General features: G+C 38.4%; 1 protein-coding gene across 9 annotated transcripts in view; it reads left to right on the top strand.

Moving 5' to 3' along the window:
* mdga2a (MAM domain containing glycosylphosphatidylinositol anchor 2a) overlaps positions 1-25,574 on the top strand; it is a 932,327-nt gene that overhangs the window by 461,692 nt on the left and 445,061 nt on the right. The gene's annotated exons all lie outside the window — the stretch shown is intronic.

The raw sequence follows: 25,574 nt of genomic DNA, 5'->3' as shown, positions 1-25,574 counted from the left end.
TTGTGCTGAACCTGCTTGGGATCAATATATCATTACATTTCCTGAAACAGTGCAAATGGCTATTTTCTGAGGTTATCACTTGGTACCAAGCTATGTAGTTTGATGGAAACACAGCTGAACAATTTCCTTTGTCTGCACGTGCATTTCATTTCAGTACGACGGTCTGGAAATTCAGAAGAAGGTTGAAAGATGCTCGTTCAATAAATGTGGATGGCTTTTTAAATATGTCCATAAATGTGCATTGTTACAGTGCAGCATGAGGCCACTTGGCCCGTTGTCTGTACTGGCTTCTGGCAATAAAATTTACCAAGTAATTCAAATTTCTGCAATGTATGGACATATACAGACATGATGTATAGTGGTCACAAGCAAACATAAAATGTTCTAATTTTGACAAGCAACAAAACCATGAAATGCCTTTTACAAAGAGCTATGATATTAATTGTGAGCTGTGCAGTCCAACTAGTTCAGGTATTTTGTCTGTTATTAAATGCTAAGTTAGCAGGAAAAGGGCAATAGGACAATCAAATGTTTGGAGCTTTTGTGTAAGAAAATTACATTGATTGTAACTGGCATGCATAAAACTTTATCATATTTAGTCAGCAAGTCCCAGAAATGGGAATTGGGAGGGGGGGGGTGGCACTGAACCCGGGTTGGAGATGGTCCCACTGCACTCAACTCAGAGACTGGAGGTCAAGGCCAGAAGCAGCTCAGGGTCTATGATTTCTGTCATTGATACTAATCACTGTAACAATATCATTAGTTAACATGGAACCTACATCAAGATATACGCAGCTGTAAATTATTGAAAAAGTTGGAATCTTTAGTTTCACACCACAATTTCCATGTCAAGTGGCTGCTGAAATACACCTTCTCTGAAAAAGAAACCTTCTTTCAATTTCAAATGTACCAAATGTTCATTTTTTATTGCTAGTCAATCTGTGCTATCTGTGTTATTAATGAACATTGCGTGCTTCTGCATGATTTGCTGCAGTTGTTTGGTTTTCTTTTCAATGTTGTGTATGTTTTTTTATGGATAAGTGTAGGCAAATAGAGCGATAAATGTAGAAAATGCCCAGGGGCTATTAAAGTGTCTTCAAGCACTTCCAATGAATTGCTTTCCAAATGGACTAATTGTTCTGTTTACAAACAGGACATTTTAATGCCAGAATTACTGTACATTCCATAAATAGGAAAGAGCTCGTCAATGTAATATTTGATGGTTTTGACTGGGGAAGAAATGTTGACCAAGAGGCAAAGAATATTCCCTGCTGTTATGGACCAGACCAGACCCCCTTAAAATATTTTGTGAAGGTAGCCTAGATCTTAATTTTTTTCTTATATTGAAAGTAGACGGGAAGCACTGTGTTCCAGATGTGATACAAACGGTCAAACTAGTCAACATTAAGAAAAACACAGTTCTTTTTAAACACTGTAGTTACAATGCAAACAAATAGCAGAGGAATTTGAATAACTTGCCTATCAGAAAATTTAACTGAATCATAAATATCAATTAACTGCTCCAATATAGTAACATCCCATAGTAACACCCCTTGGCAAAAAGGCAAATTCAGACACAGATTCTTACATGCAGCTCTCCAATCCTGGAAAGAAAAAGACATCAAGAGAAATTTCAGAAGAATTAACAGCTAGGAATCATTCACTGGAGCTCCAAACTCTTTTGAGACCCCAAACAGCTTCTGCTGCTAAAGTTGAACAAATTAAAAATTGGAAAGCCTGGTCCGAGAGATCTGGCCACACCCATTCAGGTTGTAAAAAATACCAAGGCTTCATAAGTTGTTTAATCGAGTGGTTCTGGTGGACTGCTCTGTACCTCTGCCTTTACAACCCCTCTTCAAAAAAAACAAGGACAAAATAACCTTTTAAAGTGACAGCATCATTACACCTTGAAAAAATGACCAATCAACATACAAAGATGGCCTCACTTTAAAGCCCTTAGTCTTACTCTATTAGTACACTACAATACATATACGTTGCATTGATTCTAAGCATGAAAACATTCACAATGATATTCTATTTCAGTCCATTTCCTCCCGCCACTGAACTCCTCCATCTTTCTTCATCAAAGTCGTGACAAGGCATTGGCAATTATGTTTTCTCATCCTTCTGTGTGTATACTTTTCAAATTTAATGACAACAGTAATAAGTTCCATCTAAACAGTATGGAATTTTTGTTGTTAAATTTCTCCAAAAAATTTAATGGGTTATGATCAGTTTATACAGTTACCTCAGACACATTACTGGCAAGATAAATGTTGAAATGTTCTAATGGCAACACAAAGCTCAGGTTTCTTTTCTCAATCGTGCAATATTTCTGTTGATGAGTATTCAATTTTCTGGAAAAATACCAAATACATCCTCCAACCTTTCATCGTCATCTTGTAAGAATGCAGCACCGACACCCACATCACTCGCATCGATAGCCACCTTGAATAGCGTTGCGTAATTAGGTGTGGCTAATACCGGGGCAGTGGTTAACACAGCTTTCAGGGTATCAAATACCTTCTGACAGTCTACCATCCACTGAAATTTTCTGCACTTCTTCAGTAAGTCAGTCAGTGGAGCAATCACACTGCTAAAATTCAGGATGTACTTCCGATAAAACCTATTTAATCCCAGGAATCATAGTACTGCCCTCTTTGTCGATGGTAAGGGAAACATCCCAATAACCTTTGTTTTCATATTCCATGGAGCCATCTGTCCATATCCAATAACATGGCCTAGAAACGTAACATGGGCTTTTGCGAATTTACTCTTAGCCAGGTTTATCATCAAGCCTGCCTCCTGAAGTTGGTCAAACAATTCCAAAAATGCTGCAAATGTTCCTTCCATATATGACTAAAAATTATTAAGTCATCAATGTACACCACGCAATTGGTTAATCCAGAAATTACTTTATTGGTTAATTTTTGAAATGCGGCTGGCGCATTGTTCATACCAAATGGCATGACTTTAAATTGGTACAGACCATTAGGTGTCACAAAAGCCGAAATTGTCTTTGCCCTTTTGGATAAAGGTATCTGCCAGTTTCCTCTGAGTAAGTCCAACTGTGAAAGGCAATTTGCTTGTCCCACCTTCTCAATGCAGTCTTCCAAACATGGAGTGAGACATGAATCAGATTTTGTAACTACATTGCCTTTGCAATAGTCGACACATAATATTTGGCTACCGTCTGGTTTTGCAACCATTACTATGAGTTAGCTCCAGTTGCTGCAACTCACTGTGATTATGTTGTCTTTTAGCAAGGGTTCAATTTCTTTTGAACCTGTGCCAACTTTAGAGGGTTAGGTTGATAAAGGTGTTGCTTGATTGGAACATCATTTCCTCTATCTACATCATGCATATTTAAGTTAGTACTTCCCATCTTATTCCAATGTATCTCCCCATGCAATAGTAAGACCTCTTTCAGGTAATTTTGATTTTCCTCTGGAAGGTAATTTAATTATTTATCCCTTACTTTTAGAACTTCCTTCTTGTCCAATTTAGTTTGAGTAATGTCCAATTCAGAATCCTCTGAACCTGGTACTTCACATTGTGTTGGAACCAGTAACACATTCTCCTTTTGCTTCCTACCTCTATAAAAATGTCTTTTGAACATATTCACATGACACACTCTGTGATAGTTTTTTCAGTCTGGTGTTCTTGTCAAATAATTCACTCAATCTTCTTTTGATTTGATAAACCTTGTCTTTAGAGGATTACCTATCATTGAAAGTAACACTAAAACTTTATCTCCACTGGAAAAATTGTGAATGTTTGATTTCTTGTCTGCTTCTTGTTTCATCATATGCTGTGCTACTTTGAAATGCCAACTCACACATTCCATTTAATCTTTCTCTGGAATTTGACACAGTCCAAATATGTGGTCTCTGAACTCTGATTCACCAATTTCTCCTTAATTAATTTCAGTGGCCCCCTCACCTTCTGCCCAAAATCAAATTTAAATTGACTGAATTTGATAAATTCATTTGTTGCATTCCTAATTGCAAAAAAGTACAAATATAATTCCTTCATCCCAATCCTACAGATTGTCTTGACTATAAGCTCTCAACATGGTATTTAAAGTTTATACTACCATTCTAGTTATCCCTATGATTCTGGAGGGTATGCAGTGGATTTGAAATGTTTTATTCCTAAGTTATCCATAACGTACTTGAATAATTTTGATGTAAAATTTGACTCTTTATGTGATTGTATTTCTGTGGGTAGTCCATATCTAATGCAATCCTTTTAGCTGTGATATTGTGTAAAGGAATGGCCTCTAGTGGACACATCCATTATGGTCAACAAATACCGATTCACATTTTTTGTTTTAGGTAGGGGTCCTACACAATCAATTAAGATGCTTGTAAAAGGTTCATCAAATGTGGGAATGGGTATTAAATGTGCTGGTTTTATCACTGCCTGAGTTTTTCCAATTACTTGACACTGTGACATGTCTGGCAAAATTCTGTTACATTCTTGTGCAGTCCGGGCTTGTAAAATGCTTTTGTATTTTGGCTGGAGTCCTCCTTACTCCCAATGACTTTGAATTGGTAATTCATATGTTATCTGCAACATCGCCTTTCTATAACCCACTGGTAATACAACTTGATGAACTACTATCCATTTCTCAGCCACCTGAATATGTGATGGTCTCTATTTCCTCATCAAGAGATCATTTTTAAGATATTAACATCATTCTCAGATACACTGAGATTCTCCTTCAGTGTACGCTTTTTGATACAATTGCTTCAATTTTTCATCTTTCTGTTGTAAGTCAGTTAATTTCTCTGAATCAAAGCTTTCCACTTTGTCCTCCACTTGTTTTTGATTTTTCTCAACAATTTGATCAAATGTGGTCTCTGACAACTGCATTTCAACTTCCTTATCCTTATTCTTTGGTTTCTCCTTTGTTTCTACCTGTGGCTTTGTGACCTTGTCATCACACAGTCAGGAAAAATCCCAGGATATACTACCTGAAATGTCTCAGTTACCTGATTTTCCACTGGCTTCTGAACCACAGTAAGGCAGCACTCCTCCCTGTGAGCCAGCTATATCGTTACCAAGGACAAATTGTATTCCTGGAGTTGAGAGTTTCTCCAATACTCCTATCAACACTTCTCCACATTTCATCAGACACTCCAACCTCCCTCACCATGAATTCTGCATCTTATCACTTTTTTTCTGGCAATAGCCCTGCTGAATTACATATCTCCTTATCTCTCAACATGAAAGATTGACATACACCTATATCTCTTAAAATTGTAATTTCTTTAACTGCTTCTCCTGTCATATGCCAATAAATCTTACCCTCACAAGTAAATGGTTTAAGAAGATCTGACACTTCCTTTTCAATCAATCCCTAACCAGGTTGTAAATTCTGGTGCAGCTTTTTAATTTCCATTGTACTATCCTTTACTGTTTCAACAAAATTCATCGGCTTCTCCTGATACCCCACACCGGCCATCCTAGTGCGTTTTCTAAACCACCAACTTCATGTTGCTGACTTTCTACCCGAACTTTTTAAATTCTCTTTCCCTTTCATGAGTTTCCTATTTTACCCTGTGGTAAACTATCTTTATTATCTTCAATGAGATCTCCTTTTCCCTTATCACCTAAAGATTTCTCTTTTCGCCAGTTTCTATCCCTCACGGATTGAAATTGATGTTGGAAACCAAACTTTGATTTATGAGCTAATCCCTAATGCTCAGCCATTTCAGCTGCTAATCTTGTTGTTTGAACTCTCTGCTCTTCCACATAAGTTCACACTACTCCAAGAAGTGAATTTTTAACCTCCTCCATAATAATAATCTCTACAACAGGATCATATGTTTGATCTATTTTCAATACCCTTATCCACCTACAAAAATTAATTTGTTTGATCCTTTCAAACTCAATGCACTTTTGACCAAGGTCCCTCCTTAGATTCCTAAAACGTTTTCTGTAGGCTTCTGGCACAAGCTAATACGTATGTAAAATGGCTTTCTTCACCTCCTCAAACTCACGACATACGTCTTCTGATAGTAATGCAAATACCTTACTAGCTCTACCCGCTAACTTTGTTTGGATCAACAAAGCCCACATGGTCACTGGCCACTTCATTTGTTTAGCCACTTTCTCAAATGAAATGAAGACTTCCACATCCTTCTCGTCGAATTTAAGAGATGCTTGAACATATTTAAACAGATCCCTACCAGCCTTTTGGCTATGATGGGTTTGCTCATCATCACTATCTTCCTCACTAAACCTACTTTCTACCTTCACTTCCTCTCTAATTACTAACTTCTGAAGTTCAAATTTTCTCTCTTTCTTCTGCTTGCGCCTTCCTCTCCTTTTCTTTTTCCTCTGCTTTTAATTGTAATTCAAACTATTTCATTTCTTTTACCCTATCTTTTTGTTCTGCCAGGGCTATTCTTTCCTTAATTTTTGCCTTTAATTCAAGCTGCTTCATTTGCAGTTGAATTCTAGCCAGCCCCAAAGATTCTGATGGCATTTCTGGCAATTATAAAGGTTGAGCAATTGTTGCAATTAACTCCCCTTTCCTCACAAACCCAGCCAACCCTAACTCCAGCTTGTCTACCAATTCCAGCAACTTTGCTATGCTTACAGTTTGTAAACCTCCTGAAGTCACTTCTTCTAGCCCCAGAAAACGCTTAGTGACCGAAAGAGCCATCACTAAATTAGGGGCACCCCGTTTAAAACAACCAAATTCAATACCCGAAACAAAAGATACCAACATCTACCACTCACTGCCTTTGAGTCCAATTTGGAATTATAGATTTCAATCCCAGATGAACGCCCAGTTTGTTCTGGTCCAGAGCAGACCTCCTCAAAATATTTTAAGAAGGTAACCTACATCCAAACTTGTTCTAATTTTAAAAGTAGATGGGAAGTGTCGTGTACCTGATGCAGTGTGACTGGTCACACTACCTGACATTAAGCAAATAACAGCTTCTTTAAACACTAGAGTCAAAATACAAAGAAAAGGCAGAGGAATTTAGAATAACTTAACTTTTGGAAAACTTAACCAAACCATAGATACAATACCATGACCAATTAACTGATCCAATATAGTGACATTTCATAAACACACGCCTGGGCAAAAAAAAGGCAAATTCAGACACAGACTGTTACATGCAGCTCTCCAACCCAGGAGGGAGAAAATATCAAGAGAAATTTCAGACAAAGTAGTAGGTAGGAATCATTTGCTGAAGCTTCCAATATATTTGGGACCCCAAACAGCTTCTGATTCTAAAGCTAAAAAAAAACTAGAAAGTCTGGTCTGTAAAAACTGGCCACACCCATTAAGGCTGTTTTTAAAAAAAAAACCAAGGATTCACAAGTTGTTTAATCGAGTGGTTCTGGTAGACTGCTCTGTGCCTCTGCCTTTACAACCCCTTTTAAAATAAATGAGGACAAAATAACCTTTTAAAGTGACATCATGTTCCCCAATGATCCATAACCATTTATCTGAGGTTCATGTTTAATTTCTCACTTAAAACAAACAGGAAACTAGCAAGGACAAAGCAGAGGCACTGGTTTACATGTGTAAACAAAAAAAAAGAATAATATCAAGAGAGTGTTTGCAATTTTGGATAAGTCCTAAAAATAGTAAGCAAAACTAAAAGATAGCAACTAACAATTTTAATTAAAGATAGGAATTTATTTATTTTTAATTAATTTAAGGAATGCTGACAATGTGAAAATTATTGCCACTGGAATGTTGAGAAGATAACATTTGGGTCACAAGATTGCATGTTTTACTGTCAGCCTCATTCACCTGATTTGCACTGTAATGTCCATGTCAGAGAATGGAATTTAAGGTATGGAATGAGCTGCCAGAGAAGCGATGGAGGCTGGTACAATTGCAAATATTTAAAAGGCACCTGGTTGTGTATATGAGTCGGAAGGGTTTAGAGGGATATGGGCCAAATGCTGACAAATGGGATTAGATTAAATTAGGATATCTGGTTGGCATGGAAGAGTTATACTGAAGGGTCTGTTCCTGTGCTGTACCACTCTATGACTCTGTGAGTCATAGAGTGGTACAATCATTCAAGAAAGTCCACATGAAGCCATAACCATGTAACTTAATAAATGTGTAATTCTAGGTAATATTTTCTAAATGGAAACATCCCAAACCTGAAGACTTATGAAAGCACCTTTATTTAGAAGCAGCTGCATCAATAAGTAGCACAGGACAGTTCACACTCATTCTCTCTCAGTGAGCTGGTAAATGGGAAGGGAAATCAAATCATGTTTCTCCTCTGCCCATTTATACTGCTGTCCAAGATGAGGTTAAACACCAGTGCATCGATACCATGAGTTTTTAAAAAAAATTAATTCATGTTAATTTGGCAACATTGCATAAGCAGCATATACTGCCTGACCCTGACTGCCCTTGAAAGGTGATAGTGGCTTTCTTTTTGAAACATTGTAGTCCTTGAAGCGGAGGAGCATGCAAAATGCTGTGCAGGAGGAAATACTTGGATTTTGATTCAGTGACAGTGAAGGAGCAGTGATATAGATCCAAGTGTCAGGACTGTGTCTTGTTATTTTTGTGTTTCTGCAAACTGGAAACTGAAATGGCAAAAAAAAAATTGTTTATGAAAGAACATCATTTGAAAGATTGTCTGGAGTTTTGAAAGCAAGTCATCTGAAACCTTTGCAGAGGCTGGAAACAATTGTTTGATCAAGCAGAAATTGAAGTTCAGACTGCAGGAAATCTGGAGCATGGGTGTGTACTAATGCAGCTCTTGGTAGTAACAAGAAGTTGACTGGACTTTGGACTAATGGCAGTTATCAATGACCTTTTGCTTGCCAAAAACAGTGTGATTTGTTCTTGGGTGGTTGAGCAGCCTGAAGCTGGAAACAAGTTACAGAGAAACAGAGACAGAGAGAGAGAGCATTTACAAAGTTTACAGATCTTCTCCCAGCCCAGAACCTTCCTGTTCTCTGCGGTCAAAACTCAAATTTAAACCTGCAAAAAACCAGTTACATTAAGTTCAAGAGGTGCTGTAAACTGCCTTTTGAATTGTGATTTCAAAGTGAATCAATCAGTCTGTACTAATTACAAACCAGTAGAAGCTTCCAGAGAAAGACGTCTGAACAACAGGTCTGGCCAGCAACAAAGGATCATCTCAACACTGGAATCTGGAAGCAAAGAGCATTGAATGGTCTATCAATTTGTTTTACCTTTGCCAATAATTTATTTTCCTTATTTGTCAGTTTGTGTGTTAATGTGTAAGGGGAGTTAATCAAGTGATTGCAGATTTAGTCAGTCGTGTTACATACCAATGGTTTATATCTGTTTACCTGTAGAGTAATTACTTGTAAAACAACATAATTCCTGTTCAATATGGAAACCTGGTCCACAATTTCTATCAACTTTCTATCTGAAAGTCAAATAAATGGAGGTCCTTAGAAAAAGAACTTGCATATTTGGTATGTCTGTAGGAATAGCAGAGCTCAATTTAAGGCACAATATCCCAGGGTGTCACAACACAGATAAGAATAGTGCTGGATGAGATCTTGTGCATAATAATATTCCAAAGCATTTGTGGCCCTCATGTTCGGTGCTCAATTATCCTGCGTAGTTTATTGAATGATAGAAATGCACAGTCTCATATTCTTATGTATGAATATTTCTTTACATGAATTTTGGAAAACTCCTAATTGACCTTCTGCCAGTCCTTGTCAACCATGTCCAAATGGTATTTACTTTTTTACCAAATAATTTTCTCTGTAATTGCGGTGATGAGTGAAGCAAATTTTGGATTTAAACTTGATTTGATTTAAATCCAAATTCTAACTTAAACTACCATTTGAACTATGAGTCCTTTGTTTGAGTACAAATGGCTAATCCAGGACCTTAGTAAATGATCTCTTAATATTAGTGAAGGAATTATCATACCCCTTAATATCATTATCCAAATTTAAAGAGAAAATGCAACATAATACAACTTTGTGGAGCCATAATTGTCCAGAATATTCCAATGAAGTATTTTAATTAAAAAATACTGAAGAAATAGATGCAATAGTGTGTTTTAAGTTAGAAATATTAGAATGGATAAATAGAAATATGTTGTATTGTAGGATATACAGATGTTATTTTGAGTAGCACCACATCTCATGATAAAAATACATAGAAACAAAGAATAAAGTACATATGTTTTGTAGTGCAGAATTTGAGTATCGCTGAAAAAAAAGGTCCTTTGTCAAAGTTTTTTTTTAATCTTTACTCATCAGGACAATTTACAAGAAAGGGAAAGACAATAAAGGGGAAAATACTGTATGAGAGGGGAGTACTGGTTAGTTGCAAGTGGACTGTTCCCCTTCGACAAACTGTGTCTTTTTTCAGCAATGCAGAAGTTAAGTAATTTGTGCACATTACATTGTTTGCCAAAATGTCTCCTACTCTAGGTGAAACACAACTCAGACACCAGATAAAAATGTAGAATGTACATTTTACGAAATACTTTGTTGTGTATAGTTATACCAGTAACACAACACAAATAGTTATTGTGTTCGCTGATATTGTCTGGACTCAACCATGTTGTAGCATAAAACAGTTATTTATTATGTCAATAATGGGAAAAAAGATGTACTGTTTACAGAGAGAATTAAAACATTAGGAAACTTATTTGAGAGATCCTAACTAATGTTTTCATGTGTGAAAGTGACACCAATGCTTCTATTCATTGGTTTTAATTATTGTAATCAGGCCAGGTTCTGTGTGTGTTTCATTTGATAATGTAATCAGAGACCAATTTATTTCATTACTTGAGAAATACTGATACCTGGGTACAACTGAGATGTTCTCACATATTGAATTCAGGTATATTGTCTTCTATTGAAAAGCTTTAACTTAGATGTTTAGCATAATAAAGTTTATAACTGCTTTAATTTCAGAATGTCAGATGATATCTGTGGGATAGAAAAGACCTACTAAAGATTAACATTACTGAAAGTTGATAATTCACCTATTTGATACATTTATGGTCTCCTTTGGGCATTGCATTTAATTGCTCAAAAGTGACTCCATACTGATAACAGTTAATAATATTTGAGCATTAGTGAGACTTAATACTGTTAATGATCCTGTTAGGGGCAATTAACATTTAAAGAGAATATCTGAATATTTCAACGATGAACCGACCAAGCTACAGCACGTGCTATGTGTCCTTCCTGTCACTTCCATATTGAGAATGGTCCGATCTTTCAATGGGTCCTCAATCTTTAGGCTTCTGAGATTTCCCCCTCAAATGTTATAAAATTCCATGGATGCCCAACAACATTTTTAAAATTGTTATCAAAAAATATTTGAAATTTATTGCAGCATTTCTCTTGATGTGAGGAGGTAGCTTCAAAAAGCACAGACGTATATCTTGCTCAATGTTTACCCTTGGCTCCACTATGCTTCATTAGCAAATTCTTGCCACAGTTTAATAGGCTGTCACTGTAAAGTTGTGCACTCTCATTGAAGTTAGACAGTCACTGAGGATGTAGACTGTGAATGTAAAGTTAATAGCATGTTACTTAGATGATTCTTAGTCACAGTGTGGTTGTTCAACTGTTGCTTTGAGGTTGCTTGATTTTCACTGTGGGCTTGGTCATATTAATGACCTCATAAGAAAGAATCCTCGAGGGAAGAGTGATCACAGCATGCAGAATTCTAAAATCAATTGGAGGACAAGAAACTGGAGTCCCACAGAGTTCAGGAATTGGGCAAACCTAATTACATATGTATGAGTTTAATCTGGCCCTACTGGACTGAACACAAAGACTAAAAGATAGGATAGTTGATGAGCAGTGGCAGATATTTACAGAGATACTCAACTGCTCCCAGCTAAAACATAATCCAGAAAGGGGGACAAATATTAATGGTTAAGCAAGGAAGTTAAAGATACTATAAAAACAAAATTTAATGCATATTATATTGCAAAGGCCAGTGGAAGTTTGAGAAACTTTTAAAGATCATCAAAGAGTGTCTAAATCTTTTTTAAAGAAAGCAAAGGTAAATTATGGAAGAAAACTCATGCATGTATAAAAACTGATATCAACAGCTTCTATATGTATATAAAAGGAAACAGAGTAGTTAAAGTGAATGCTGGTCCCTTGGAGGATGAGACAAGGAAGTTAATAATGGGGAAGGCAAAAAAGGCGGACTCAACAAACCAGTATTTTGTTTCAATTTTTTATAACTTACTTTTGGGATGGTAATACAGTTAAAAGCTAACAAGTAATTGAATGAGCTGCTAGAGGAAGTGGTGGAGGCTGGTACAATTGCAACATTTAAGAGGCATTTGGATGGGTATATGAATAGGAATGGTTTGGAGGGATATGGGCTGGACGCAGGCAGGTGGGACTAGATTGCGCTGGGATACCTGGTCGGCATGGACGGCTTGGACCGAAGTGTCTGTTTCCATGCTCTGCATCTCTATGACTCTATGACTCTATGTGATGCAGATGTTATAGAAAGGGAGGAACTTAGAACAAGCAGCATCACTTGGGAAGAAGTAATGATCAACCTATTAGGATTGAAGGTAGACTTATCCCCAGGAAATGATGGCCAATTTATTGCGGTATTAATGGGAATAGAAGCAGAAACAATAGATCAATTGGTTACAATATTCTAAAATTTCCTGGATGTGAGAAAGGTTCCAGTGGATTGGAAGAATGCAAACATAACATTAAAAGGGAGGGATATGGAAAGAAGAAAGCTACAGACCAGTTAGTTAAACATGTGTTGTTGGGTAATTTTAGAATCCATTATTAAGGAAATAATAACAAGATATTTGGAAACACAAAATACAATCCATCAGAGTAAGCATAGTTTTATGAAGATGTAACAAGCAATATGTATAACAGGGATCTTGTGGATGTTGTATATCTAAATTTATGAAGGCATTTCATAAGGTGCCGCATAAAAGGTTAATACACAAAGTAAGATCACGTAGGGTTAGGGTTAATTCATTAGCTTGGTAGAGGATTGGCTAATCAACAGAAAGCAGAAAGTCATGATAAATCAATCTTTTTTTTCTGGTTCGCAAAACATAACTAGAGGGTGTCCGCAGGGTTTGGTCCTCAGCCCCCAACTATTTACAATCTATATTAATGGCTTGGATGTGGGAATAGAAAGTACCATAACCAAATTTGCAGATAGCACTGAAATAGTTGGTATGGTGAGTTGCAATGAAGAAATAAGGAATTTAAAAATGAATCTGGATGGGTCAGGTGAATGGGCCAAAATTATACAGATGAAATTTAACACATAAGTGTGAAGTTGTCCATTCTAGCTGAGTTAATAGAAAGATAACTCATTATCAAAATGGGGAGAAAGTTCAGAGTGCTTTGCTGCAGATGAATCTGGGTGTCCTTGTGCATGAATCACAAAAAACCTAGTATGCAGTACAGCAGGTAATAAGGAAGGCAAGTGGAATTTTGCCATTTATTGCTAAAAGAGTAGAGTATAAAAGTAGGGAAGTGTTACTGCAACTGTACTAGACTGTCCACATCCTGATGATTGGACATAATTCTGGTCCCCTTACTTGAGGAGGGATGTAATTGTATTGCTGGCAGTTCAGAGACAGTTCACTAGATTCATTCCAGAAATGAGGGGTTTGTCTTATGAAGAGAGATTGAACAGTTTAGGCCCATACTTGCTGGAGTTTGGAAGAATGGGAGGAGACTTAATTGAGATATATAAGATGCAAAAGGACATTGAGAAAGTAACTGTCAAATGGATGTTTTCTCATGCCAGATAATCTAGAATAAGAGTGTTGTGCTTAAATCACCACAAGGTAGCTTTAATCTGGCTACTTATTAAGAAATCTCACAAACAATCAATACCAAAATATTAATTTTAAACTTTATTGCAGAGAGCAACCAAAATAAGACTCAAGTAAGCAAGTTAAGCCTCCGAACCAAATTGCCTATTGTCTGATTAATGGTGGAATTTATCTATGATTCCAAAAGAAGTGTCTTTTACTGCAAGTGTCCAAGGTTTGATCCCCGTGAGTTGTTATTCTTCAAAGTTCTGCTAAAGGAAAGCTATAGAATTGTTTTTTTCACATTTTTTTCTCTTTCAAGTTTGTGGTGTGATATATTGATGATCCTCAAAATTTTTTATCCCCAACATTGATTACACATCTGGAGTTCTTAGCTTGCCTTATTATCAGAAGCAGCTCCCCTGTTCCTTCTTACATTCAGTGCGAGTTATCTGTTTGAAACAGCCTATCTTGAAATTAACCCCTTTACTTCAGGACAGTCCTCTTGCAGCCTGTTTTAATTGCCCTGCCATCATAAGGCAGCAGGTTATCAAACAACTATTATCTCCTCCCTCCCACTGTTTACGTTGCTTTGACTTCTTTCCCGACATGGTTAATTAGCATATTGCTTTTAATTCCTTTATAACAACTTTTCCTTGTCCTTTTCATCTTGGGAAACAATTTATTCCAGGCAGAGTTATTGCTAATTCTTTCAATCCCCGAAGTTTACATTGCCACAAGAGGTCATAATTTTAGGATAAGGGGTAACAGAATTAAAAACAGAGATGAGCAAAAATCTCTCAAAGGTTTGTGAATCTGTGGAATTCACTGTCCAAGAGTGTGGTGGATACTACTGCATTGAGTAAATTTAAGGAGGGGTTAGACAGGTTTTTAGTTAGTAGTGTGTTGAAGGATTACTTAGAGTGGGCAGCAAAGGAGTGTCAAGACTGGGATGAATTTAGCCACGTTTACTCAAATGGCAAAGCAGGCTCAAAGAACTAAACTGTTTCCTCCTGATCAGAGTGATGAAAGCTAATCCCAAAATAAAATTTTAAAGGAGTGTTGGACAGGTTCTTGAAGATGGAGAACTTAAGGGTTACAGCTAAAGGAAGAGGTACATGGGCTTTAACATGACTGCTGTTTATAGAGCTAGCCATCAGGGCTCCTTCTATTCTGGGCATTTCTATAATTCTGTGAACTCAGCAATGGTTCAATTGGTAAGTATCATACTCATTTGAGACAGTTTTGAGTGGAGTTAGTAAACCGCACCAAAGTGGATGGATCGATCACGAGAAGAGGTTCAGAGTTTAGCACCCAGGGAATGAAAAGCCCTGACACTGTTGGAGAGGAAGGAGGATAAGAGATTTTCAGCCAAGCCAAGCTCACTGACATGCCCAAATTGAAGGGGGTTGCAGAAAGAATATGGCATTGAGGAATTTATAAATGAGGGCTAACATTTTGAATTCAGTGTATGGGGTCAAGGGGTTTTGAGTGATTCATTGTGATAACTTACAAATTCCGAGAGCAGAAGTATTGGGAGAATAGGGCTTGGCACTGGACATTTAAACAATAAATTATAGCACATGTGTAGTGCAGCATTAGAGAGTGGCAAAGCAATGTTGCGCTGGGAGTAAGACTAAAAGCAGTAATTGGTATTTATCTTGCAGTGTAAGTCAGGATTTGAACTATAGTTGATCACAGGGAGAGTACCATGGTACTGTTTAACGTGGTCCAGCCAGAGCTGGGCTGTTAAACACAGATGGGCATAAGTCAGCAACCGTCAGATTGGAAAGGGTGGAAGTGACAATTGAACCAGGGCAAGGGATAGGAGACTGAGTAAGAGTTGAGTAAGTCCGCAGGGAGAACTGAAATTTAGCAAATTTGAGTTAGTCGGTGCTCACCAGTTACTGACCTGATCATCTTTATGTGCTATTATATTGGAATTACAGCATAGAACATAGAACATGGAAAAGTATAGCACAGAACAGGCCCTTTGGCCCACAATGTTGTGCCGAGGTTTAATCCTAATGTAAAATATAGTAACTTAACCTACATCCCCTCAACTCACTGCTATCCGTGTGCATGTCCAGCAGTCGCTTAAATGTCCCCAATGACCCTACTTCCACCACCTCAGCTGGCAATGTATACCATGCATTCACAACCTTCTGCATAAAGAACCTACCTCTGATGTCTCCTTTATACCTTCCTCCTAATATCTTCAAACTATGACTCCTTGTACCAGTCAATCCTGCCCTGGGGAAAAGTCTCTGGCTATTGACTCTATCTATTCCACTCATTATTTTGTACACCTCGATCAGGCCTCCTCTCTTCGTCCTTCTCCCCAAAGAGAAAAGTCCGAGCTTATTCAACCTTTCTTAATACGGCAAGCCCTCCAGTCCAGGCAGCATCTTGGTAAACCTTCTTTGCACCCTCTCCAAAGCCTCTGTATCTTTCCCAAAGTAGGGCGACCCGAACTGGACACAATATTCCGAGTGTAGTCTCAGCAGGGACTTGTAGAGCTGCAGCAAAACCTCGCGGCTCTTAAACTCGATCCCCCTGTTAATGAAAGCCTAAACACCATATGCTTTCTTAACAACCTTATCTACTTGGGTGGCAACTTTGAGAGATCTATGTACTTGCACACCCAGATCCCTCTCTTCCTCCACACTGCCAAGAATCCTGTCCTTAATCCTATATTCAGCATTTGAGTTCAATCTTCCAAAATGCATCACTTTACATTTATCCAGTTTGAACTCCATCTGCCATTTGTCAGCCCAGCTCTGCATCCTGTCTATGTTGCGCTGCAGCCTGCAGTAGCCCTCTATACTATCGACCACACCTCCAATCTTTGTGTCATCTGCAAATTTACTAAACCACTCTTCAACCTCCTCATCCAAGTCATTTATAAAAACTATAAAGAGCAGAGGCCCAAGGACAGAGGCCTGCGAGACCCCACTCAACACTGACCTCTAGGCAGGATACTTTCCATCTACAACCACTGTCTGCCTTCTGTCAGCCAGCCAATTCTGAATCCAGATAGCCAAATCTCCCTGTATCCCATACTTCCTGACTTTATGAATGAGCCTACCGTGGGGAACCTTATCAGGTAGACTAGAATTATGCTCTCGACTCCATATGAGCCCCATCCCAACCTAATTGTCTTTCCCTGTTCTTCTCATTGTGCCACTCCTGCCTTCCCTTGAATCACTGTTATTCACTTCAACTGTTTATTTTTCTAACGAATGTTGCATTTTCACAAGTCTCTGGTAAAGCAGAAAAATATGCTTTTGTTTTGTTCACAATATCTATGCTCCTTGCTCTGGTCTCATCTATAAATGCAAACCATTGAAACTTCTGATAATTTTGAAAACTGTGATCAGGGCTTGGTCTTCTATGTTTGAGGTGCGTCAATAATTCCCACTAATTGCATCGTTCAACTTTAACACCGTTTATCATCCTTCCTGAATATTAAATGGACAGGGCTACCAATTCACACTGACTAATTAAGTCAAATTCTTCTTTTCTTTAATGGGACTCTGGATGTTTTCTCGTGGTCTTGTGAATTGAATTCTCTAATTCCATCTGTTTTTTCCCAAGCAAGTCATAAATCACTGGCCCTGGTGATGGATTAATGGAGATACTGGTGATGCTGTTCAAAGCTGCTCTGTTACTATGGTTGCTATCTTGCTGTGAAGTGATAACATCTGTTTAACAATAGTCAGATTCTCAAGTCACTGTTGCATTTATTGGATTATTGCACTTTAAGCTGTTTACTGGCATTAACAGACCATTGGTTGAAATGCTTCTGGGGCTGTATTGTTCTATATTTAGCTTTACACAATTATCTTCCACGTTTGAGTAATCAATAGAGAAAACCTGTTTTCTATAAGTAAATAAAATGTGTTTCTCTCCTTAGGTGCTGTCATTGTAAGCTCAGTATTATAAAGTATGACATTCATTTGTGTTCATATACTTGGGCAGAATTCTTAGTCCTGTTTAAACTTTACCTCATGAATATTTACAGTTGACATAAATATTGCAGCTAATCTGCTCTTGATTTTAAGAGAGCTCTTCTCACATTTGCTGTGGATTTCAAAATGGAGGATGACATTAAAGTCCAGTACAACACGGGAGATAATCCTGTGGCTATTATTAAAAGCACTTCAAAATTTCAGCTGTATTTTTCCATCTAGTGACCTGTGTAAAGTTACAGACTTTAGACAAATTGCATTATTAAAGAACTTTGAAGTTGAAAAATACCCTCAGGCCACTTTGGCCTAATTCATAATTTTTAAGAATACAGGAGAAAATATAAGCCATAGGATCCCTCGAGCTCTTTCATCATTCTATCAGACCTGCACCTCAATTCCACATATCTGCATTTGTTACATAATCCCACAATGCTCTTAAATCTTAAAAAATTCTGTTGATTCAACATCTATAGCATTTTGCAGGAGTGGAGTTCCAGATTTTCCCTATTATCTGAATGAAGCCAGTACCTCCTGATTTCGGTATCCAGTGACCTAGCTCTAATTTTAAGATAACATGAATTCAGTTTAGATTCCCCACCAGGGACATAGTTTTTCTCTATCTATTCGATTCAATCCTTTTCTAAATTGGAAGAAATATAAATTATGTTGATTTAATGTATTCTCAAATGTTAATAATTTCAGCCAAGATATTATTCTGGTGATTCAAATTAATGTGTTTCTCCCTGACTTTCTTAATAGACTCATATTTGCAAGTTTCAATCCAAAGGCACAATTCAAAATCTTACGAGTATTGGTGAAAATGGCCGCTAGTTGAAGCTTTACACCTTGCACTCATCTGAACCTAAAAAGCATCAATGGTAATGGAAACAACATTTTACACTATATGAAAAAAGGAGTGCAGATAGGTTGGCAAGTTGACCCTGATTGGAAGAGCTATTTCCATGGACAATGCACCAGTCAGATGATGACAGACATTTAACTACCAAGCTTTCAAAGTTAATTGTCACTTATCATCTAAGTAGTTCACTCCACTTGGCAATGCCTCTATCAATCAAGTTCTACATGCCAATCAAACAGCACTCTCCTCTCATACAGAACAAAATATTGTTCCTGTTTAAACTGGTATTCATGCAAATGTTCTGATGAACACAAAACTAAAACTTTGACAAAATATGTCTTTTTTTTAAGCAATGCACAACAAACCAACTATTTAAATCTAGAGAGGTTCATAAATTTGTGACTAAAATGTTTGCAATTTTTTCACTTATTTATTTTAGTGGCCTGGATTTTGCAATAGCAAAACTGTCACAGTGTGCAAGTATTCTTCTGACGTTGATTGTAATTTCTAGAATCTGGACACAAATGAAATCAATGATTCTCCACTACTCGATCAGCTACACTGTTGTAGCCCACCTTCACCTCCCCCCCCACCCCCAATAACTGACTACAATTAAGTAAAAATAACTGAAATGAGAAAAGCTTGCACAGATACTCTGTTAGCTTTGTTGTATAAATCATCCGGAAAGTTGAATGAAGTGTGACTGGATTTTTAACAGCAAACTGAACAAGGTTTCCTCTGAAGTGTATAACTTTACTATGCTGCAATGATTTAAAACATACCATACAGTGCAAGAAATTGCTTATAAATGATACTCCTGTAAGGTTTTTGTGTGTACTTCACAAAAGGCATGTAGCTTAATAACAAGCTGCATGGATCAAAGAAAAATGATTGGTACTTTGTTTCATTTGTTTTTTCTGAAGAGTAAAACATTATTGGAATGGCTAGTATTTATTGCCCATCCCTAACTACCTTTGGAAATGTGATGGTACTTGCTTGAAATATGACTATTTATAATTACTCCTGAAAACTCTCACTGACCCTGGGTAATTTAATTTTCTATGAAGAAACAATTACACATTGAAAGAGCATGTCAAGTAAAGATGAATTTTTGATAGGCTTATAATTCTATCAATCAAACAAAGATAAGAATCCATTCCTCTCCCTCCCCTATCCCACTTCTGCTAGCAACCCTTACATGATTAAGTTCATTTCTTCATCTTGGAGCTCAGCCAAACATTCAAAATGAGACTATCTGGAAAAACAGATGGCTGACCATCAGTTTATCCTGCATTTGATGATACAGCTGCTCATCAAAATAGAGTGTCTAACAGGAGTGTCGGGGTAGGGTTGGGTGTGAAGGGTCAGTGCTAGGACATGAAAGATAGAATTAGGTCTGAAGATACCATTGTCCTCAAGGTTTCAACTCTGCTATTCATGACTGCTGATAATGATAGAAAGCATCACTTCCCTTTAGAGAATATCTGTACATGTATGTTGTTCCTATTAGGAGATATTTAATAAAGTAGGTATCCTTTCATCTTAAAGCCTTGCATCTTGGGTGTGTCTTGGTTCCCCATTAATCAGTGCAGTATACTTAAGAAGGACAGTCAGTTTTAGTTTGATGCAATAAGAAAATGCATGTGCAGATTTTCAAAATCAATAATTGCAGCACAAATCTGCTCACCTTGGGAGGTCATGTTGCGGTCGTACAGGACATTGGTTAGGTCACTTTTGGAATATGTTTGCATTTCTGGTCTCCTACGTATCGGAAGGATGTTGTGAAACTTGAAAAGGGTTCAGACAAGATTTACAATGATGTTGCCAGGGTTGAAGGATATAGGGAGAGGCTGTATTGGCTGGTGCTGTTTTCCCTGGTGCATCATAGGCTGAGGGGTTAGTTTATGGAGGTCTATAAAATCATGAGAGGCTTGGATAGGGTAAATAGACAAGATTTTTTCTCTGGGGTGGGGGAATCCAGAACTAGAGGGCATAGGTTTAGGGTGAGAGGGGAAAAATTTAAAAGGGGCATAAGTAACAACATTTTCATGCAGGAAGTGGTGTGTGTATGGAATGAGCTGCCAGAGGAAGTGGTGGAGGGTAGTACAATTACAACATTTAAAAGGCATCTGGATAGGTATATGAAAAGGAAGGATTTTGAAGGATATGGGCCAAGTGCTGGCAAATGGGACTAGATTAGGTTAGGATATCTTGTCAGCATGGACGAGTTGGACCGAAGGGTCTGTTTCTGTACTGTACATCTCTATAACCCTATAACTTTCTTGAAATACTGAAGGGTCTTTTGAAGGATGCTGCACTTTGACCAGAATGGGATCTGAGACAAGTGTCCACTCCTGAAACTATGCAGAAAGGTATTAACAGCAGTGTGTCTGGCATATTACCACTGCACCTAAACTTTGTACCACTTGGTACTTCCAGACACACAACTGAAGATATCAATTCATCACATCAAGCAATTCATCATTGTATCACTCCCAAAACAGGTAACTGCTTCTATGACGTGCCATCAGGCACATGTCATGCAACATGTGTCATTGGCACCCATTAACCAAGCAGACAAAATTTGAGCAGAATGTGATATTCCTAAAAGTACAGTCCACCATTGGTTTTTCTCATGTTATTGAAGTATCCATTGGCAATGGATAAAATTATTTCCAAATTCAGACTTAAAAATAGATGAAGAAGAGAAAATGTGCAATGGTTCTGAAATATGTTCTCAATGTTGTTTTTGCAGAACGACATGTATAATTCTACATTTTCTTTTAAGTGTGAGCAGACATGACAAGCCAAGATTATTATGGTTGGAGAAAACCATTTGCACTATTATTATTATTTAAGCATCCAGAATGACTGAGAGCTCTCCACATTGTTGTAACAAAATAGCCCTAAAATGATTTCAATCTCCCATCCATTTCCACATTGTAATATTCTTTCTCAGAATCCATTCCATGTATTAATTGGTTAAATAAGAATTTGAGGTGCAATCCTAAAATTGCTAAATTGAACCTGTTTCCTTATGTACCTCTTTTGAATATAATTTGAAGCAAATTTTAGCTATCGTTTTCATTTTATAATCTTCTATACTTCTTTAAGATCATACATCAGGTGTATCTTTCTGAGCTGAGAAGTCTAGGTTTCTGCAATGTTTCCTTAATTAAACTTGCAAGATTTTAGTCTAATTCATTCTATAGATTCTGCATTGCTTTTTCCAATATCATTACCCCCTTTAGTTTGTTATCCCCAGGAGGGCTGAGCTATTTTCTTTAGATTTTTCAACCTAAGTCATTAACGTATGCAAGATGTAATAATGTTCTCTTGAAGCACATCTCAGCTACCCCAACCACGTCCACCCAGATATTTCTTTGCTGATAAGTACTTGTGTCTTCCCATGTTTTAAATAATGTTTTTACCTGCACTCAAGAGAGACCCTTGTAGATTCTTTAGAGTTCCATCATGTCACACTTAACCAAATGCTGCTTTGATGTCAAGAGCACACTCACCTCAGGTCTGGAAGCTGAGTGCATATATTGTAGCATTGACTTCCATAATTTTTATGTGGAAGTGTCACTCAACGACAATGCCTTAGATCACTTTAATATGGAAAATAGGAGCAGAAGTAGGTCATTTAAACCCTTTGGATCATTTTTAATATGATCAAGACTGATCATCCAACTCAGTGACCTGTTCCTGCTTACTCCCCATATCCTTTGATCCCTTCAGCCCTAAAAACCTCTTGAAAACATTCAATGTGTTAGCCTCAATTGCTTTTGGTGGCCACATGCTGGCTATTCTCTGGGTGAAGCTCTTTATTTCAATCCTAAACGGACAGTAAGTTTTGGTACTGGAAGTCCCCAGCGATTGGGAACATCCTTCCTGGGTTTGTCCCGTTAGAATTTTAAGGGGTTCTTTTCTCATTCTTCTAAACTGGAGTGAACATTGTCTTAACCAATCCGATCTCTCGTTATATTTGAGTCCTGCTATCCCAAGAGTCAATCTGGTAAATCTTTGCTCATGATTATGTGACAAATGATAATGGGAAAACTGGCAGATTTGTATTTTTTCACACTTTGAGGTTCACATCCAAATTCCGGATTATGAAATGATCAAATTTGCATTTCTGTGAACTTGGTGTGTAACATTGGAAAAAATAACTCAGTGTGCAATTTGTAAGAGTATTTATAATGGGCCGAATCTTGGAAAAGCACAGCAGGCCAGGCAGCATCCGAGCTTATGCCCAACATGTCAATTCTCCTGCTCCTTGGATGCCTGACTTACTGTGCTTTTCCAGCACCACACTCTTGATTCTGATCTCCAGCATCTGCAGTCCTCATTTTCTCTCATGGGCTGAATGTTGTCATGTCAGTGTTTCTCTCTCCATGGCCAAGTCTGATTTCTTGTCCTTTGGCCAAAGTTGCCTCACTAATTAGCTCCTGTCTCATGTGATGCACTCGTCTAATACTAGCTCACCTGTACAACATACCAAACCCAGCAAAACTTGTCATATCAGGATATCTCGAAATAGATTGCCACTTGTGGTACTGGTGCCATCTTTAAAAGGCCATTATTACTTAGAAAGCACTGTCAGCCCAGAGCAGCCCTGCACAGTAACTAACATTTGCCCCAAGCATAGCAGAAAAGAGGAAAATGGCATCTTGCTTGTTGACAAGGTTCCTCCAGTTCCTCGAAAACCGCGTTAGGAAACTGGAGCTGGAGTTGGATGAACTTCGGATCATTCGGAAGGCAGAGGGGGTTATTGACAGGACTTACAGAGAGGTAGTCACTCCCCAGATAAAAGAAAATGACAGATGGGTGACAGTTAGGGACAGAAAGGGAACCGGCAGGCAGTGCAGGGATCCTCTGTGGCCATTCCCCTCAACAATAAGTATACCATTTTGGATACTGTTGGGGGGATGGCTTACCAGGGGAAAGCAGTGGGGCATCTGCTGCTCAGAAGGGAAGGGGAAAGAGGAGCAGAGCAGTAGTCATTGGGGACTCGATAGTTAGGAGGACAGATAGGACATTCTGTGGGGACAAGAGAGACTCACGGTTGGTGTGTTGCCTCCTGGGTGCCAGGGTCCGTGATGTCTCTGATCGTGTTTTTGGGATCCTTCGGGGGTAGGGAGAGCAGCCCCAAGTCGTGGTCCACATTGGCACCAACGACATAGGTCGGAGGAGAGATGGGGACTTGAGGCAGAAATTCAGGGAGCTAGGATGGAAGCTTAGAGCTAGAATAAACAGAGTTGTTTTCTCTGGTTTGCTGCCCGTGCCATGTGCTAATGAGGTGAGGAATAGGGAGAGGAAGGAGTTGAACACGTGGCTACAGGGATGGTGCAGGAGGGAGGGTTTCAGGTTTTTGGATAATTGGAGCTCTTTCTGGGGTAGGTGGGACCACTACAAGTAGGATGGTCTTCATCTAAACCAGAGGGGTACCAATATCCTGGGTAGGAAATCCGCTAAAGCTATTAAGGTGGATTTAAACTAATACAGCAGCGGGGTGGGAATCAAAATTGTAGGACAGGGTACAGAAGAGGATGAGAGTAGGGAGTTTCAAAATCAAGTATCCGACACTGGCAAGCGAGAACCTGGTTTGAAGTGTGTGTACTTTAACATGAGGAGCATCCAAAATAAAGTGGGTGAACTGGCAGTGTGGGTTGGTACCTGGGACTGCGATGTTGTGGCCATTACGGAGACATGGATAGAGCAGGGACAGGAATGGCTGTTGCAGGTTCCGGGATTCAGATGTTTCAGTAAGAACAGAGAAGATGGTAAAAGAGGAGCGGTTGATCAGGGACAATATTACAGTTGTAGAAAGGATGTTAACTGAGGTGGTATGGGCTGAGGTTAGAAACAGGAAAGGAGAAGTCACCATGCTGGGAGTTTTCTATAGGCCTCTGAATAGTCCCAGAGATGTAGAGGAAATGATAGTAAAGATGATTCTCGATAGGAGTGAGAGAGGCAGGGTAGTTGTCATGGGGGACTTCAACTATCCAAATATTGACTGGGATCACTACAGTACGAGTACTATAGATGGGTCAGTTTTTGTCCAATGTGTGCAGGAGGACTTCCTGACACAGTATGTAGACAGGCCTACAAGGGGCGAAGCCACTTTAGATTTAGTACTGGGTAACGAGCCTGGCCAAGTGTTAGATTTGAAAGTAGGTGAGCACTTTGGAGACAGCGATCACAATTCTGTCAGGTTTACATTAGTGATGGAAAGGGATAGGTGTACTCCACCGAGCAAGAGTTACAGCTGGGGGAAGGGAAATTACGATGCAATTAGGAAAGATTTAGGAAGCATAGAATGGGGAAGGAAACTGCAGGGGATGAGCACATTAAAAATGTGAAGCTTATTCAAGGAAAAGCTCCTGTGTGTCCTAGATAAGTATGTACCTGTCAGGCAGGGAGGAAGATATAGGATGCGTGAGCCGTGATTTACTAAGGAAGTGGAATCCCTGGTCAAAAAGAAGAAGGCTTATGTTAGAACAAAATGTGAAAACTCAGTTAGGGCGCTTGAGGGTTACAAGGAAGTCAGGAAAGACCTAAAAAGAGAGCTCAGAAGAGCCAGGAGGAGACATGAGAAGTTGTTGGCAGATAGGATCAGGGTTAACCCTAAGGCTTTCCATAGATATGTCAGGAATAAAAGAATGATGAGAGTTAAATTAGGGCCAGTCAAGGATAATAGAGGGAAGTTGTGTGTGGAGTCAGAGGAGATGGGGGAAGCACTAAATAAATATTTTTCGACAGTGTTCACTCTAGAAAATGAAAATGTTGGCAAGGAAGATACAGAGACACTTGCATCTAGACTAGAAGAGATTGAGGTTCACAAGGAAGAGGTATTAGAAATACTGCAGAGTGTGAAAATAGACAAGTCCCCTGGGCCGGATGGGATCTATCCTAGGATCCTCTGGGAAGCAAGGGAAGAGATTGCCGAGCCTTTGGCATTGATCTTCA

This window comes from Chiloscyllium plagiosum, chromosome 10 (assembly GCF_004010195.1).
Source record: "Chiloscyllium plagiosum isolate BGI_BamShark_2017 chromosome 10, ASM401019v2, whole genome shotgun sequence".
In the NCBI taxonomy this organism is placed as follows: domain Eukaryota; kingdom Metazoa; phylum Chordata; class Chondrichthyes; order Orectolobiformes; family Hemiscylliidae; genus Chiloscyllium; species Chiloscyllium plagiosum.
This window is presented reverse-complemented; position numbering and strand designations above follow the sequence as displayed.